Raw genomic sequence first — 12291 nt, 5'->3', positions numbered from 1 at the left:
CAACGGTGACAGTGTAGCCTTACTCCCAGGATGATGGCCTGCCCACTAAGTTTAGATGCGGGACGATTTTGGGTGTAACCATGGTGGAGGCTACTCTGTCTCTTCCATGGTTACACCCCTCTTACTGCATAATGGATTAAAGGCCATCGGAGGCTGACCTATATGTTAGGTGGGTGGACATAAAGGTTTGTTTTAACTGCTCGTCACCGTCAGGAAAACCCTTGCAGTAAGGGACAGTGAAAACTGTCTAATATCCCTCTAACCATGAGAGATAATGGCCATGGTAAGGAGGGGCCTTTTTTTAATTTTCGAAAAGAAAATCCTGCTTTAGGATTTTCTTTTTGAAAATAAAAAAATCAAAGTTTGACAGGTGGCTCTTTCATGTTGATGGATCTGTCCACTTAACTTAAACAGCATTAACAGGAACAGAGGTTATGATAGTTCCTGTCAGTGCTTTAGATGTGGCTGTCTCCTTGGCAGTCATTTCTAAATTTTAATTGCTTAGTCAGGCCAATGGAGATTACTTTGTCTGCCCAAAAAAAACATTCTGGCCCTAAGTCATAAGGTAACATTTTTGACAGGGATGAATATCCTTGGTGTATCTGACCCTCACTCAATCTCAGTTGGTGTGAAATCACAAGTAAGTCCTTGTCATACATGAACAGTACTGTCTATTAGCTCTTTGATTTTTCTCATAAAACTTCACAAATTTAGAACAATTCATATCGCTAGTTTTCTTTAATTAGATTTTGTTGTTTTGATTTCATTTTGTTTCTTTCATTTTACTCTATATTCATAAATTTCATAAATTGTAGTGAGATTGTTTTGTGTTGTGTTATTGGCCAGGTACCTCTAAATGCTTTACACATTTCCATAGGGTTAAGCCTGCCCACTCTGTGCTACAGTGTACAGGGCTTAAACTCAGGTTTATACTTTAGACTATACTTTAGACTATATTACTTATGGTGGAACACCTTTCATCCAGTTAAGAAATCACTTTCTAAAAGCTCTTATGAGCATGTACTGGTCAAGGAAAATATTACTGACTTCTATTTTAGTAATATTAGGAGGATGATTGTGTTCCCTACCACTGTTAACTATTTTATTTTAAGGTTTAACCCTGTGTTAGCATGTGGTTGAATAATATTTGGTGCATTTACAGTGTGCTTTCATAATGGTGGTACACTCCTTACTTTAAGTATGATCACTATAATTTAATAATAGGTTCCCTTTTAAGAATAATATGTGTTTTGATGACTCTGGCATTTAATCAGTGGGTTTTAGAGTATAATATTTTTTTCAAAAAACAATACCTTGTATTATATTTAATTTTACATTTTCTAAATTGCAGGTCCAAATTTAAATATATGTTTTAGATGGTCTTGTTGTATTTATTTTGTTCCACTCTGATGAGAGGAACACATTTAGTAGTTGAGTTGGTTTATTATTCGTTAGGATTTTGTTAGTTTTGCTTTATTTTTTAATCTGTTAAAGCATTATTTGAACTTGAATTTTTGTTTCATGCTTCGGTTGCAATGCTTTTGACATGGTCATTTTTGTATTTCAAGTAATTCAGTGGCCATCGCTTATTTTATTTAAATTTTAGTCGTTTTTCCTTTTTGTTGAGGATGCAATGGTTATTTGGAGAAATAAACATGTAGAATTGATTTAAATATTTGATATCTTAACATAGTTTTAGTTGTGTTATACTTTTATTAGCTTTGATTTATTGTAGGCCTGGGTAATCACTCCTGCTCACACAATTAAGAGTTATTTTGGGAAAAAAATCCAACTGTGAGACCACTTTTAGCGATGTCAGGCTGCTTGCTATTCTTGTTCTCCAGCATTTAGCACTATTTCTTAGCGCAAAATGCATCCTGGCATCCATTTTGGATGCAAGGGTGCGTTTTGTGCTAGGAAAATAGGGCTTACTGCTAGGAATAAGGAGAAAATCCTACTCCAAAACCATATTTAGTGAGTAGGTTAGGGAAAAATCCTCCTGCAAGACCACATTTAGTGAGTGCGAGCAGGATGCCATAGGGCATTTTTTCAGCAATAAATTGTGCTAAATGCAGATTTACACTTTTTGCTAAATTATCCTAATGTCCTGGTATTCTTAGGTAGTTCCTCGTGATTACGTTACCCAGAGTAACAACCACCCGTAATTTATTGTAAAATTTACTTTGTGTTTAGTATTTGGGGGTTCGTTCAAGTGTTGAAGTCTTCTTTGTAGGTTTGCAGTCTAGCAAAGTGATATTGTTGGAAGCATATTTCTGTGATTTTTTGTGGCCTTTTATATTGTTTTTAATTGAAAAAGCTTTTCAATTTCTTCATTGCTTTAAAGTTTCATTTGATAGGTTGGTTGGAGCTTAGTTTGAAATCATTTTTTGCTTCATTTATGGTAAACTCTAATTAGTGCTTTGATATACATTGAATGTATATTAATTTAATTTTGAAACATACATAAATATAATATATATATAGCAAAACTGCGTTTGTCGATTAACAAACTTGCTTCAGTCCAAATCCATGAAGTGTTATTTTAATCAAACATGTGGCAAACAAACGCCCAATGTCAAAAACATATAGTGTAGTTACACAAAATAAAGGTAGGACTACATATCCCAATGCAAAGTAAAAGGAAGGAAGAACGGCATCCATTTTAAAGACATCACTTCGTATATGGAATCTATATAAGCCTTCTGATATTTGTAAACTGAAACTTGTTTAACCGGTTCAATTCTATTAAATAATGAATCAATATCAAGCAATTAGCAATTGTTAAGGAAAACAAAATAAAAAAATCTAAACTTAATATGAAATTTGGTACGGCCCATCCTATGGGACTTAATAAAGATGAAGAGATGTCTGAACATCTAGGCTAGTTGTTTTCTAATGACATCAGTCCAGTTCTGTTATGACATGTAATAATCCCTTCGTCGTTAGCAATGTTTGTTTTTAAAGTTGACATTTTATTGTACTGATTGCACAGTTTTTATTTTTTGTAATTCACCCAAGACGGCTTCCCCATCAGCCCTGAGTCAGAGATACGTGGTCAGGCAGGCCCTGTGACCCAAACCCACGCCTATCGAGTACCATGGCACAGGTGGGGGTCTCTATTAACCCAAAGAAAAAACACGCACCCAGGGAAAGCACTGATCGATCCCATAGATAGATAGTTGCACCACAAACAGGTCCAAGGAAATTGGCCCTAACAAAACACATTTGGCCAAAGGTTCGCATTCCCCAAAAATACCACAAACCTAGATACCACAAGTAGATATGAACACTCAGCCAAACAGGACATGACATGCACACCACACATAGTGATCACGCACGCCTCATGCCGGACACCTAGGCACATACACATTGGCCCACACTAAGCTCCTCCCAGGGTTGAGAGCCATCTGTGTCCTTATCAGATGCCCAAACTTGTTAATTTATGACTGAGATGCTTTTCAGGAATGCATAAATTACTTTATTGTACCTCTTGATATGTACATAATGTCAGTCAAAACTTTGTACACCGAGAGACTTTCCTCAGACGCATTCTGTTGAGACTCTCCTGGCTGCTGCATTTAATTAAAGCAACTTGTTCCTGTTTTGCTAAACTCCTCTTGCCTTTTTATTTCTTTAAGGTAAATTCATATCCAAGCAACATTTTGGTGAGTCAGTCAGGAGAGATTGGTTTATCGAGCCCGACTGTTGCCGAAGGACAAGGACCCTGCCCAAACAGATTAACATCTGCCAAAGAAGATCGGTGAGCAGACTCCGGTATTGATTGCAGAATCAGCAAGGTGGAGGTCCGTCCAGAGGCCGCTGTTACAAGGGTAAGAGACTACATCTGATCCTTAGTCCCAGCATACGGAGTATGGCAAGCTAGGGCAAACTCGTAGATCATTTTTTTTTCTAGACAGCACACTAGGGAAAGGTGAAGGTAGCTACAGTTTTTTTTGTTTGAACAGTTGGACTTGGCACAGTGATACAACCCTGACACTTGGTGCAGTATATAGGGTTAGTTTTTAACTTGAACTGTTAAGCGTGATACAACAGTACACCTCTGATCCTCTGAAACTGGAACAAAATTACAACCGACCAGCTCTTCACATCGCTTCACCAAAACCCTCCTGCAAAATCATCGGACCCAAACCAAGCAGCCACCAACCTCACACAATGGATCACCCACAGCGCTGACGAATTAGCACCCTTGAAAAACCTTCAAATCAAGCAAGGCAGCAAAAAAGCCCCCTGGTTTAATGATGACCTTAAGAAATCCAAGAAGATCTGTTGCACCCTCGAGAAAGCTTGGCGAAAAAACCCAACCACTGACAACCTGGCCACCTTCGAGAACGCCACCCGCAAACACCACCAACTGATCCGATCCACCAAGAAATCAGCATTCAAGGTTCGACTCGACAACAACGCCCACAACAGCAAGGAACTATTCAACATCGTCAAAGAGTTTACCAACCCCACCGCCGGCACCAACGACATCACTCCCTCCCAAGACCTCTGCAACTCTCTAGCCTCGTTCTTCCACAACAAAATCGCTGACATACATAATAGCTTTGGAGACCAGTCCGCCTCAACCACCTCCGAACTAAAACCCCCCTCCAACAACCTTTGACCCTGGAACCCAATCACCACTGAAGACACCATCCGCCTGATGAACACCATCCACTCAGGATCACCAACCGACCCATGTCCCCACCACATTTTCAACAAAGCACACTCCATTATCGCACCCCATCTCCGAGACGTCATCAACTGCTCCCTCAACTCCGCTACCTTCCCGGAAAGCTGGAAACATGCCGAACTCAGCGCACTCTTGAAGAAACCCACAGCAGACCCCACTGAACTCAAGAACTACTGCCCCATTTCGCTCCTCCCATTCCCTGCCAAAGTCATTGAGAAAGCGTCAACAGTCAACTCGCCGCCTTCCTCGAATCCAACAAATCCCTTGACCCTTCACAGTCTGGCTTCCGAGCCAAACACAGCACAGAGACCGCCCTCATCGCAGCAACAGACGACATTCGAACTCTACTGGACAACGGAGAAACAGTTGCCCTCATCCTACTTGACCTCTCTGCAGCCTTCGACACAGTCTGTCATAACACCCTTATACAACGCCTCAGCAACGTCGGAATACAGGGAAAAGAATTGGACTGGATCATCTCGTTCCTCGCCGGAAGAACCCAGAGAGTCCGCCTTCCCCCTTTTAAATCAGAGGCCACCGAAGTCATCTGCGGCGTACCACAAGGATCTTCACTCAGTCCCACCCTCTTCAACGTATACATGAGTCCCCTCGCATCCATCGCGCGCCAACACAACCTCAACATTATCTCCTACGCAGACGACACCCAGCTGATCCTCTCCCTCACCAAAGACCCAAACTCTGCCAAACCCAATCTACACGAAGGGATGAAAGAAGTAGCCGAGTGGATGAAGAACAGCCGTTTAAAACTGAACTCGGACAAAACGGAAGTCCTCATCTTAGGATCATCCCCCTCCGCCTGGGACGACTCATGGTGGCCACCGGCCCTGGGAGCCGCACCCGTACCAATGGACCACGCACGTAACCAGGGCTTCATCCTGGACTCCTCCCTCTTGATGACCAGACAAGTCAACTCCGTCTCATCATCATGCTTCAACATCCTACGCATGCTCAAAAAAATCTTCTGTTGGATCCCCACCGAAACAAGAAAGACGGTCACCCATGCTCTGGTCACAAGCCGACTGGACTATGGAAACACCCTTCACGCCGGAACCACAGCCAAACTACAGAAAAAACTCCAACGCATCCAAAACGCCTCAGCCAGAATCATCCTAGACATCCCCCGCCAAGCTCATATCTCTGGTCACCTGAAAGACCTCCACTGGCTCCCCGTCAACAAGAGAATAATGTTCCGTCTCCTCATCCACGCACACAAAGCCCTCTGCGACCTAGGACCCGAATACCTCAACACGCGCCTGTCCTTTTACACCCCCACCCGCCAACTACGATCATCCAATCAAGCCCTTGCCGCAATTCCACGCATCCAAAGATCCACCATGGGGGGAAGATCCTTCTCCTACCTAGCGGCCAAGACCTGGAATTCTCTCCCCACCCACTCCGCCTTACACAAAACCACCTCTCCTTCAGAAAACAACTAAAAACTTGGATATTCGATAAGTAAAGTTCCCCCCCTCCCTCAAGCGCCTTGAGACCCTCTGGGTGAGTAGTGCGATATACAAATTTAAACTTGACTTGACTTGGCCCACTTTGATCTTATTCTGTTTGTCAAATTGGTTTTCTAAGAGTCTTCTGTGGTTTCTTAACACCGGGGGATCTAAAACAAGTAAAAAGGTGGATATTTGTGATTGGACCGCTGAGCATCAGGCAGTCGGTACACATTACCCCTGGGTGAGACATAGAGTGTGATGGAGAATGTAAGGGAAAAGTCCGTCTTTGGTGAAATAGGGCATAGCTTGTGTCTGGCCACAGACGGCCAATAGTTGTCAGGTTATTCCTTTTTCTGCCCAAGCGATGCTATCTTTGTCCGCCGAGCTGATAGTGACATACTGTCAGGCTCACTTAGCTTAGCATAATACACAGAGCATCCCCTCTCCGCTAAGTGCATTACAACTCCAGACGAGAGTGAAACACAGAAGGTGCTCACCCCCCATATCAGGCCTAGCCAATAACCAACACACTAGGCCTCACATACACCATCCAGAAAAAACAGTAAGGGAAAAATGGAGCAACGTCCCAACCCCCTCCGCCTCATGATAAGTGAAATAGCAGATTGCGTGAGATCTAGAGAAACGTTGAAAAAAACAGCAGAAGCAGCCCAAAAAGCAAAAGTCGCCAGAAAAAGGATGGGGTTGAGCTTTCTGGTGACACGAGGGAGGGGCATGTTGCACACTGCATGCCAAGAGACACATGATCTCTGGGCACATTGCAACCAGCAAACAACACTTAACAGTGACAGGCACCCCTCCTCGTTCAGTCCTACTTACGTGTAGGTGGAAAGCAACATGCACCAATGGTTCCCCCCTGCACACATCAGGAGAGACAGGGTCTCTAAAAACTGTTGGCGCCCATAAAAAAACCTAGATAAAAACTGATAAGGTCCATCCTTATGATCAAGACCACTCCATAAATATAAATCACTTATCCAAGAACCCATATAGGTCTGTTGGCTCATAAAATAGATTAATTTAACTGATTACCCATAATCCACCTTTAAGCTTTAAATTATCAAAAATATACCATTATCGGGGTCACTTTCTGGTGCCTTACTAAAAATTGCATTAGAGGAATGTGGAGAACACACTCCTAAAGAGAAAAACAGGAACCCCAAAGAAATATCATAGACAACGGGGCACATGCAATGTTTCTCTGAATTGACAATGAACCATGGTCTTATCCAACAGGTCTGCAATCAAACTTCCAAAGTGCATCACCTTTGAGCTGCCATGTCATCACCCCAGCACAGATCCAAAGTGTGTGTCTCAAACTTACAAACTGCACCGTGAACTTTTTGATTGAACTATTGAACAAAAACACCTGATTACTAGAGGACCACAGACATTTCCCCCGGATCCATATCAAAGTCCTGCAATGTCCATTTACAAATTTTGTATTTTTGCCTTTCTATATACCCTCTGTCTAGTTTGGGTGCTGCCGCACCTATTTGCTGCTAAAGAACCACCTGGCAAAATGGAGTCTGTTCACAAACTATCACAGCATTTGCGAAGGAATCTCTCCCATGGCCCCTATAACTACACCAACCCAAACACTAGCATTCCACTGGCGGTACTCAGCGCCCTTCTACACAACACGTGGTAATAGCAATGACTGCTGAGGCTCTAAGACATTAGCCAGGTTGCGTTTTGTCTGTTTCCTTATACCGCATGAAGTAGATGCAGATCAACATTATTTGTCCCAAGAGGTAGTCTCCAAAAAAGCTAAATGCCTTCTTCACTTAAATCTATGCAGAATCAGGGCCAAATTCCAGTTCAACTAGGTAGAACCCCACCGAATAGTAGAGAATATGAAACATCCAGAGAGTAACCCAACAAATTTAAAGCTTTTTGCCGAGCCTAGCAATATTCAAAGTGAGCTAAACAGGGTGTGCAGAAAGGGCACCATAGTGAAGAATACTGTTTGGCCTCAATACTTCCCAGGGAAGAGTTCTTGGAGGTAGCAAAACCATCAGCTGAATACACAAACACATCTGCTTTTGCCTCCATTTTTGGTCCAAGTTTGCCCTTAGAGTATCTGGGGCAGGCTTCATCAACAACAAGTGGACCACAGGCACGAAGTTACTATGTAGGGCCATCCAGCTCAATGGTATGAAGGAAATGAGACTCATTGGGAGGGCTGAACAAAAGCATAGACACCCCATGTCATGTCATGAAATCTGGGATGCAAAGGTGGGTACATCTGAGAGGTCTTCCTTGAGAGTTGCTGGCTGTCATCCTCCACCCATGTCCTGAAGAAGACCCGCCATAACATTTAAATAGTGCTTTGTCAGGGTTGAAACGGCCACGAAAACATATGGTTCCGTTCTTTCAAGTATCTTGGCTTAAATTAACAAGCTCAAGTACTGTTCATAAGAGACATTGTCCTTGTATTCTGACTATTTTACTTTTTCCTGTTAAATTGTATGTAACCTCACCTTGTACACATGATATGCACTGCACCATCGTCACTGAGCACCAGATGTCACTATATTACATGTCACTTGTAAAATATTTCTCAACTTGACAGCTTGTTGTAGATTCTTTTGAAAGCATCAAATCATATAAATAATATTTTTCACGAACACCAACTAGTCAAGTGGTATTGATTTTGTGTTTCAACTATATTGAACTGATATGGTAATTTCCATAAACAACTTGATCTAATTTTTTGTTTTTGTATAAATTGTATAAATCTTTCAACCCCTGATCTATTCTTCCCATGTAAAGTAATTCTTCTCCACGACAGAACCACTGTAGCTTTCTGTATATGTACCCAGGTTATGAGGGACACAGGGTTACCCCATTGTTACTATACAATGGTTAAATACTGGCAGTGAAGTGAATTTGCCTGTGCTCAGCTCATCCCTGGATGGCGAGGACTTTGTTCACTTGGAAGCATACACACCCTGGCCCTGGTTATTCCCAGAGAACTATTGAATTTCTACCAGCACCCGCTAAGAAAGCAGACAACCTTGCTGCATCAGGCCCGTGAATAAAGAACTATGGATTATTTTGGCTGGGCTCAGTACAAGTAGATTCCAGTAGAACTATTTCCCAACACAAAAGTGTCAGCAGGAGGGTCCATACCCTTCTTCACCATGCAGACAGAAGCTAATGCCCACTGGTTACAGATCATGAGGTAGGAGTTGGTTAACATGATAAACAACACTGAGCTAGGATTTAATTCGATCAAGGAGAACTGAGAGCAATCCACCTCATGGTGATGCAGCAGCAGTATGTATTAGAGTTAATGACCGCAATGGAAGGAGGTGTGAATGCCAACATTGGTGCATTCTGCTGCCATCCAAGCTCTGCACCATTTACAAAGAGACACGCGTGAGGAGGGAGTTGCCCTTGTGCAGGAGTGGTTCTTGAACTGGTTCTCTTGGCTCTTTCAGGATTGTGTACATCGTTGCTTCCTGTTTTTATAGTGGGCTTGTTTGTGTGTGGTTCCATGTAGTTGGGGATTTCCTTCTGTAAAAATGCAGAATACAAGTATCTAAGGCTAAGATGTAGGTCGCCAAATACCGGTGGGTAACGGCCGATTTCGGCTATTACCGACCGGTATTTGGGATTTGACATGTAGGTGGCCTTATATTTACAGAATCGGTATATTTACCGAATCGGTAAATCTACCTATTCTGTAAAATACCGAATCGGTAAATTTACCGAATCGGTAAATCCAGATGTAGGTGGCACTTCAAACAGTGCCACAGGCCATTAACGATTCGTTATTTACCATGTAATAATGGTAAATAACGAATTCCTGTGTACATGCCCTTAGGGCATGTATGTGTGCCACACGGCACACAAGGCAAAATCAGGGGTGCAACAGGGTGTCAAAGTGACCCCCTGTTCCCCTTGACAATTCGGTATTTTTACCGAATGGGTATTTACCGATTCGGTAATTGACATTGATTCCTATGGGCTTCAAGGCCCATAGGAATCAATGGCAATTACCGATTCGGTAAATACCGATTCGGTAATTACCGAATCCTTCAGAATCGGTAAAAAATACCAAATTTTTAACTACATCTCATTTACCGAATCTAGAATACCGAATCGGTAAAATTCGGTATTCTAGAGTCGGTAAATGAGAATTACCTACATCTAGCCCCAGGAAAGTAGTAGTTGTCAAAACCGAAGAACAACAGTCCCCCAATAATGTAACTGTCAGAAAGTATGGGGTTGATAGTGTAGTTGAAAATTCAACTAACGGGAGGAATGTTAATATTGAAAAAGTCAATACCAATACCAATGTGTTTTACTTGTCATTTCAATATTTTCAAGCCCAGAGACTACTTGATGCATGAACCTCTGATAAGCAGGTTCTTGTAAAATTTGGTTTCTTTGCTATTTTTCACAGACTTCTCAATGCACCAAGGGCACAGCTGTTTCTCTTTGAGATTTAATTTTGAAAAACGCACTGCCTTATCTCACCAGCCACTCGTTTGAAAATGTACTTGCAAATTGTCAATGCTTTTACGGAGAAACAGTACACATTGCACACAAGACAAAAGTGCTCTTTCTGTACATTTCGTTGTGCTGAAAATAAAGTGCCATACCTTTAAACAACTGTGGTGGCCACTCTAATGACTATAATTTCCTCAATCATGTTGCAGTCACACTGACAGTGGTCCTTTGATTGTGCCTTCTTGTACTGCATGTGAAGAGCAGAAAACTGGGAAAGCAAGCTTGCTTACATGATCCACGGCTCTAGTCAATTCTCGATCATTCCACCAAGAAAAAAAAAGAAATAGGAATGACTGAAACAAATGAACAGAGCAGGAAGGAACAATCAAAACATAAAACACAGGTAGGACAGTATGTGAGCACATCTAATTAAAGGCAGTATGAAACGTGAGCACATCCGATTAAAGTCAGTATGTAACAAAATATAACAAAACATAGGAGAAATGTGATTTACCTGAATCGGTGCCTTAATCTTATATATTTCCTGTGACAATGCTGATGCTTACGTTTGGTTTAAGTGCGCAGTCACATTTTCTTAATCATTTGCAAATTCGTTTTTGCTCCAGCTTTAAACCAAATAAAGTCTTATAATCGTTGCACATTTGCACACATTTTAAATGAAGCATATTTTTTTTATTCCATGATGTACCCTGCACATTTCTGATGAACCCTGCTAGCAAATTATATCCTCATTCTGAAGTTGGCACAATGAAGTGAGGATTGTAGAAAACAGTAGGCCGCTGCTATTTGTGTCAACTGTAGCTCTCACCCAATGAGTCCTCACATTCATTCCCACAGACGATCCTGGCACTACTATAAGTAGATATTTGCAAATTTATTTTTTCTCGCGTTACTACTTCCAGCCATTTGTATTGAGAATAGTTATATCAATGTAATTGACAAATGTAAGGATCTTAGCATTACATTTTCCAACTAATCAAAGATGAAGCTCTGGCCCATTAAAACAGCAATTAGCTTGCTGCATTCTTGGATGCTTGCTGGCTATTTTACAATCAAAGCTTCACGCACTATTCCAAGTGTTGCGTATTCTATTATAGATGTGGTGCATTGTGGGTCGAAAATCATCTTTGCAAGGCAAATAGGAGAGTGCTGGACGGGTCTCCAGATAATGAGCCCAGGCACAAGAGGTAAGGGAGATATTTCTCTAGGGAAACTGTGGTGGGTCACAGCCCAGCGTTGGACCTGGGGATTCTGCCGGACAGTGTAAGGATGTTTAATAAATTTAGGCATAGTCCAACTGAACTTCACTTTACATATTTTGCGTCCATGTGTCGTACAGCATTTGTCTGTAAAGACTTAAAAAATGCACAAAGGTATCATCTGGGTAGGAGATAAAGGAATAATAGACTAGTTGGAAAGATAGAAATGGGAGGAATCAAGAGACAAATATTGTGTGTGCGCAAATCCATGGTTTGGCAGAAATGGGTTCAAAAGATAGTACGGAGCAGAGAAGTAAGGCAGGAGTGTCAGAACCCGAAGGATGAATGTGTGAGAGGCCTTCAGATCTGGCCACCCGACCCCGAAGCTGGGTCCACCAGGCACACAAAGGAAGGTCTTCCAAATGAAAGT

This window comes from Lissotriton vulgaris, chromosome 2_1, assembly GCF_964263255.1.
Source record: "Lissotriton vulgaris chromosome 2_1, aLisVul1.2, whole genome shotgun sequence".
Taxonomy (NCBI): domain Eukaryota; kingdom Metazoa; phylum Chordata; class Amphibia; order Caudata; family Salamandridae; genus Lissotriton; species Lissotriton vulgaris.
This window is presented reverse-complemented; position numbering follows the sequence as displayed.